The following is an 8,142-nucleotide window of genomic DNA, read 5'->3' as shown; positions in this document are numbered from 1 at the left end:
CCCTTTAATCAAAGCTATTGCCTTTCTCTCCGAGAGGATAGTTACATTATCTGATTCCATGTCATCTTCCTTCCTTCCCATCTTCCCCTTATCTCTAAACTCCTCTTTCCCCCATTTCATTCTGCCTTTCTTTATTCTCTTTTCCTGTACAGATTCATTTTAAGAATTATTGACCTAGAAATGATGGCCTCTCCCCTCCAGTTAAAAAAAAAAAAAAAGGAAATTGTCTGTGTTCCTGGAGAAAATAACAGAAAACTTGGTTTGAGGCAAAGGGAAGGTTCATGCTCTACTAACCAAACATTCTTAGGAATCGTCTGCTCTGGAAGCCCCTGAGCAGCCTCTGATCTTTGAAACAGAGAAAGTGTTAGTGCCAAAGGAACAGTTGCTCGTTTGTATATTTGAAACACTCTGAAGACGATGTCAAGGAGAAAGAAACATGAATCTTTGATTTTCTGATATTCTCCTAAAACTTTCCATGTTCCCTGTATCGAGCAAGGTCTATCCAGAAAACCAGAAACCAGTACATATAACAGGAAGATTTTAACACAAGGAATTGATACCATGGAAGATGGAAGATCTGAGATGCCATATAGGCTCCATGAGGCAACACCATCAGGGGCCACTGCCCTCCCAAAACCAGAGGAGAGAGTGGGAATGGTACGAGAGCCCAGGGCCTGGGGCCACCAGGGGAAGGCTGAGGCCAGGAGGGAGGCACAGGCACTGTCAGAGATGCTGCCTGACGCAGGGAGAGAGGAGGAGAAATCCCAGGCTGCCCCCTTCTTCCTGCCTGCCCATCTCCTGTCAGCACCATCTATTGACTGAAACGAGCCAAAGGTGGGAGGAGTGGAGGCTTGGGAACGCAGCCTACGAGGCCATTCCCTCCGATCCAGAGCTGAGCCCAGGGGATGAGAGGACTGGAGCTGACAGCAATCAGGCCCTGGACGGCACACTCCCGTTCTCTCCTCCACTTTTCTGCGGCTACGCATAGTCATCTTCTCCCCACCAGAGAGCTGTTATTCAATCTAAAAGAGTGGAACTTTAGAACTCATGCAGCAATTGGTCGGTCATCCAATTATGTTACATCATCGAGATAAACTTCAAGGAATAATGTGTTTCAAACAGCAAAAAAAAAAAAAAAAAAAAAAAAAAAACTCTACTAAATCAGTATACAAAGGATCTTGACACAAAGCTCCGTCTCTGGGACATTTATTGAAATTTAGTTGCAGAATATTTCCTCATTGAGCTTTGTTTTTCTGTTTTCCTGGAATATAGTCATAAAGTAAAATTTGGCTAACTTATGCCAGTAAATCACATTCTGCAAAATTACATTACTTCTTTATACTTCCACAGAGAGATTTCAGTGACTATATCAGAAGAGTAGAAAAGATGATGAAGACTCAAAGAAAATAATGCAATGTTTGAACTCTTTAAAACTTTTTTTAATTTCTCAATTTTCAGAAAAATATTCTAGTCTTAAGCATTCATTATAGCTTATAATTTAAAAAACCTTAAGGCATGTTAAAAACGACCCCAAAACACTAAATTCAAATTTAACTGGACTTCCTATATTTTCATTTGCTAAATCAGGTAACCCCATCATAGGATTAAATACAGATTTCTGTTTTATCATGGTTTTAAAAATGGCTTAATTACCAGACATACTGAGTAGAGATGGCCACCCAATAAGATTAGCCAGGAATCAACAGACAAACTAATATCTATCATTCTTACAAATAATTTTAATAAGTTTTCTGAACTTATTTAGTTTAGTGTTTATTTTAAACAATTTAGTTTGGAAATAAATAAATAATCCAATAAATAAATAGAAAAAAAAACTGTGACATTTAGGAAAACTATGTTTTGAGTCCTGATCATACGATTAAGTGAACATACGCCATTGGAAAGCCATTTATCCTCTATAACTTTATAAAATGATCCTAACTCCTTTTTCTTGGAAGAAAACAAAGACCTAGATTAAACTATGAAAGCTCCTTTATACCCATTCCTCTCTCACTCCCTTCCATAGAAGTAATCACTGCTATAGTATGAATATTTTTGCCCTCTCAAAATTCATATGTTGAAACTTAATCCCCAGTATGTAGGTGTTAGGAGATAGGGTCTTTGGGAGGTGCTTAGGTCATAAGGGTGGATCACTTGTGAATGGTACTGGAGACCTGAGAAAGCTCCCTCGCCCCTTCTGCTATGTAAAGACGCAGCACAAAGATGGCCATCTATGAACAAGGAAGTGGGCTCTCACCAGACATCTAATGTGCAGCTGCCTTGTCTTGGACTTTCCAGCCTCCAGAACTATGAGAAATAAATGTTTGTTGTTTATATGCCACCCAGTCTATGGTATTCTGTTATAGTACCTTGAACAAAGACACTAATCATTGATCTGTATCATGCCCACCATTTTGTATGCATTTATAGACATACATGTATTTATGGACATGTCATTTTTTATTTAGGAAAATGAAATCATATTTCACACATTATACTGAGACTTTCATTTTCATTTATGTCTTGAATGTCTAAAATTATTTAATTTTACTAAATATAGATAATACACACAGTTGTGACAAGCAGACTCTAAAACAGCCTCTCTATGATCCCCAACTCCTGGTACTCATGCGATCGAGTAATTCCCTACCCTTGAGTGTGGGATGGTCTAACAACTTGTATTAACAAACAGAAAAAGGCAAAGGTAATTGGATGTCCCACAGAAGTGTAGGATGTAAAATTTTGACTTGCGTTTTACTAGCAGACTCCTCCCATTGCCTTCTCAGTTTGCATGGTTTGATGAAGCAAGCTGTCTTGTTGGAGAGGAACAAAGGCCTCCAGCCAATAAACAACTAGGAACTGAGACTCTCTGTCCAACAGTCCTCAAGGAGCTGAATCCTACCAACAATCATGTAAGCCTGGAAGTAGATCCTTCCACAATCCAGTCTTCAGATGAGACTCCAGCCTTGGCCAACACATCAGTTACAGCTTTGTGAAGACTCTTGACACAGGGACCCAGCAAAGCCACGCCTGGTTACCTGACCTACAGTAACTCTGAGATAATAAATGTGTGTTATTTTAAGTTTCTAAATTTGTGGTAATAGTGCTACACAGTAATAGGTAACTAATGCACACATGATACAAAATTTAAAAGCTATAAAAGTTATTTCTGTGAAAATTTAAGTCTCCTTCCCATCCTTGTCTCTAGCCAATCAGATCCCCTTCCCAGAGGCAAACACCCTTACAAGCATCAATTCATATCATCAACCTGAAAGCACTTTAAATGTTTAAAAGACATTAATAAAGGTAGTACGATCATTATTCATACTAAAATTCCAAGATTTACAAAAGATACTAAGATTTTGAGTTAGCAGAAGATGAGAACAACAGGTATCATTACATAATTATCTCACAAGGGACTATATGGAAAGGGCAGGAAAAGTGACAGGTATCAGATGAGCACATGTAATAAGGGTTATTTACACATGGCAGAAATTCCAAGTACTTTCACAAGATTGTGTCTAATGAGCTATTGCTCATAAGCAGAAACAGTTCCAAAGATCATTAAACACATCCTTAATACCATTGATTCAGTGTCCTATGCTGACTGTAAAGCAAGGCATTATCAGGATGAGTGAAAACAAACTAGAAAGCATTGTGCCGCATGGTTCAAAGCCAGGTCCCTGTATCTGACACCACACATGGAATACCGTTCATCAGACCACAAAATGGCTTGATGTAGCTAGAAATGACAGTGTTGGAACTAGGGTGAGAGACTGACTTACATGCTTGAGTTAAAGAATAGATTAAAAAAGGAAAGAGCTTTCATCTGGAACAGGAGTGAGCCCTTTTCTGTAAAGGGCCAGATGGTAAATATTTTAAGCTTTGCAAACCAGATGGTCTCTTTCCCAGATACTCAACTCTACTGTCGTAGCACTAAAGCAGCCATAGACACTACAAAAATAAATGGGCGTGGCCATGTTCCAATAAGACTTTATTTACAAAAGTAAGTAGTGGATTTGACCCAAGAGCTTGTTGACCCCTGATCTAGAAGGGTAAAACAAAGGATGAGTACAGCTGAAGTCTTTCAATTTGGCACCTGATTAAAAAACTTGGATACCAAGAAAACAATCTCCTAGCTCATGCCAATTCCTGTGCTGCTTTCTGAATACACTGATTTGACTATCATTGAAGATATCTTTATCTGTTTATTTTTATCTTTTTATCCAAGTATAGTTGATTTACAATGCTGTGTAGTTTCTGGTGTACAGCAAAGTGAGTCAGTTATATTTATATATTCTTTTTCAGATTCTTTTCTTTTACAGGTTATTACAAGATATTGAATATAGCTCCCTGTGCTATACAGTAGGTCCTTGTTGTTCATCTATTTTTATATAGTCATGTGTATCTGTTAATCCCAAATTCCTAATTTATCCATCCCTCCTCTTCCCCTTTGGTAACCATAAGTTTCTTTTCTATGTGAGTCTGTTTCTGTTTTGTAAATAAGTTTATTTGTATCATTTTTTAGATTCCACATATAAGTGACATCACACGATATTTGTCTTTGACAAATACCTCACTTAGTATGATCATCTCTAGGTCCATCCATGTTGCTGCAAATGGTATTATTTCACTCTTTCTGATGGCTGAGTAATATCGCATTATATATATATATACACACACACACAATGTATATATGTGGTATATATATATTTACCACAGAAGATACCTTTTTTTATTTGAACCAAAACTGCTGCCATTTTTACTGATTTTCTGCCCATCTAGAACCTGAGTTGTCTTAGAACTAAAAGAGAACCACAAGTTAAGAACTGCCCCTCTTTTTCTCAATGCCCTGTCTTCTTACCATTCCTCTTCCAGCTGTTTGGGAGATTCTAGGACTAGAACGATAGTACCAGATTGGGAAATGCTATCTTTAATAGAGGTCTCCTCTTTATCTTTTGGGATTCCTACTACCTGTTTTTTTTTTTCAAAGATACTTTTTTATTAGCCAAACAAGTACCTACAATCCGTATTTTTAAACTCTATTGACTGAAATTAGTGTTTTTAAGCATTTGATACTAAAATTATGTTGCTTCAAAGCAACTAAATTTAATATTTATAAGTCCATGTCTAGTCCATATAACTAGACATTTTCTATTTTTGTGCTAAAGTTACTCAAACACTTATAAGTTTTATTAATTTTGTAGCATTCTTTTCCCAGATCGTTCAGATATGTATTGTGTATTTTTATGTTTCATGGATTTTTGTTTAAAAAAAAACTCCAGTCCTTCGTGTGAGAGAAAGAGCTACACACAGATAGCCATATGTTCACACATGGCTGGTACAGCAGAATAAAATTGAACTGATTTTATTTCCCGGTCCTAGTTCTCCAGCTCACATGGTTAACACTCAGGATAGAAGACAGGACCACAAGAATTAAATGGGTTGCCCAATTTTTATGAAACTACTATGAAGGTAAAATATATTTTAGGGGCTTCCCTGGTGGCGCAGTGGTTGAGAGTCTGCCTGCCGATGCTGGGGACGCGGGTTCGTGCCCCGGTCTGGGAAGATCCCACGTGCCGCGGAGCGGCTGGGCCCGTGAGCCATGGCCGCTGAGCCTGTGCGTCCGGAGCCTGTGCTCTACAACGGGAGAGGCCATAGCAGTGAGAGGCCCGTGTACCGAAAAAAAAAAAAAAAAAAAAAAAAAAAAAAAAATATATATATATATATATATATATATATATATATATATATATATTTTTTTTTTAGGAAAATAGACTTCCCGTGTATATGATTCTTATCCTTCTTCTTAAAAAGAAGTTAAATGTTTTCATTAATTTACATCCCCAAACTTTCAAAGATTATGAGATTTAAATGAAAGTGTGTCACTTTCATCTTTCTAAATTCAGAATGCCATCATCTCTAAAATATAAACTGGATTCTTAAGTGACCAAGCTTGATGAAGCAAGATGTAGGTTTGAAATCTTTCTAGAGGTTAAGACACCACAATTTCACTTGTGTCTAAACCAACTCCACATAAACAAAGTAAAGTGAAACCCCAGCCTGAGACGCTCTGGCACTGTCTAAAAGCGGGAAAAGGCCACCTTCCTGATCCCAGCCTCCACTTCCTCCCAACCGAGACGAGTGGGTGTTCCAGCTCTGCTGAGATGCCATACACGACCTCTTTCACTACCTCACTAAGAACTCTGGCTCACCCCTGGCCAAGCTGTAATCCACAGACCAAAAGACCACTACGGTTTGGGGAATATCAGTGAACTATACAAGCAAGTGTCAAACTTCCAGCTCCCAAACATACACAGTTTCTAACTTAACCTCCCGTCTCCTCTAATTATGGTCATCTCCATAGCGGGAACCATGGTGAAATGTTTTAAAACTCTTCAAGTTTCCTAGAATTCACCACTTACACAATATTTGATCTGGTAAAAGGCAACTAAGACTAAAATTAATCTGTAAACACATTCCTAGCAGGGAACAGAAGTCATCCAAAACTTTCAGAGAACATGACTTCAAGTTCTCAAATATAACTAGGTAAATTGTTCTTAACTTCATCTCTACTTGCCCGTCTGCCCCTTGGTGAACACAAGGCCAGAAAACAAAAGGTACGCAAAAAACAGGTGGTCTAATTACGAAATAAAAGCAAATGATGCCGTGTGAACAATCAGAAGTTGCAAGGTCAATTTATTATTTATTGAGAGATAACTGTAGCCTCTCTCTTCTCACAGGCAAACTAACGTAACAACATTTAATGGAGCTTGCAGTATAATCAAGAAAGAACTCAGTTTCCCTGGTTTCCAACATTGGACTCTATCCACTAAAACCTGTATCAAGACTAATTCTCTTCTGGTAAAAGTGGGAAAAACAAAAACAGACGATCAAGAGAAACCTGGTATCCTAATCACTTAAGATATCTACTAGTACTACACACCGTCACCTTTTAGAATTGAGTGATGCACTTATTGTATAAAATAATCAACTCCAATTTTAATATATGAGAATTTCACAAGGACTAATTCAGTGCTTTAAAAATGGGGAATCAAAAATGAATAGAAATTTACATAGATAGGAATTATAATATAGAAATCATATATGTGTGTGTGTGTGTTATGGCACCACAATTTAAATCCAGTCTCATGTGCCTAGTGATCTGGCGCACGGATACTAACATTCAAAAACTATGGATTGAACATTATTATGTGTACAAGTTTACATTAATTAAGGTAACACCTGCTATTATAACAGATAACAGTGCTATAAGGCAATAGAAGCATGTTTCTGGTTCATACACTAACCAATACCAGGGTTCCCCGTCAACAGATAGTTCAAGCTATCTCCTCCTTGAATTTCTGCCCTCCAAAAATGCTTCAGAGTCCTCTCCATTCAGCCAAATGGTGAAGAAGAAGACTATGGAGGAGACACACTTAGTTTTTAGGCACTTCAGCCTAGATGTGAAACATATCACTGTATTTCCCATTCCATTGGCAAGAGCTAGTCACATGACCACACCCAGGTGCAAGAAAGGCTGGGAAATGTAGTTTCATCTAGGCAGCTGCTTCCCAGCAACTACTCTGAAGAATATGAATCTTCTGTGCACAGCCAGCAGTACCTACCACAATTATTATGGTAGATACTGTAAGTACCTAATGTAGTAAGACATAAGGCTAACCATGAAATACGCCTCTGTCTAGATTTTTTGTACCTGTTAAAATATGATGAGCAATTCACTCAAAATTTAGTGAATCAAGACAACTAATATTTAAGGTCATTATATGTATTAACTATGAAGCTAACGATATTAACCCACAACCAGCAATCATGTATTTTGAATTGGTGATTCATAACAGTGTGAGATTAGGAGAGATGTATTAACATTCTCTCACATTGTGTCATGACCATACCATGACACTAGCTGGGTAGCATATGTGGAAAAATAAAGCTTTACATTTTTATTAGATTTGAACCTACTACAGATAAGATTATTCAGTCTCTTTTGTTTGTTTGTTTTGTTTTGTTTAACTTTTAATTTATATTGGAGTACATTTAACAATGTTGTGTTACTTTCAGGTGTACAGCAAAGTGATTCAGTTATATGTATACATATATCTATTGTTCTTGAAATTCTTT

Source organism: Mesoplodon mirus, assembly GCF_964341445.2.
Source record: "Mesoplodon mirus genome assembly, chromosome: 2".
Classification (NCBI taxonomy): Eukaryota; Metazoa; Chordata; class Mammalia; order Artiodactyla; family Ziphiidae; genus Mesoplodon; species Mesoplodon mirus.
This window is presented reverse-complemented; position numbering follows the sequence as displayed.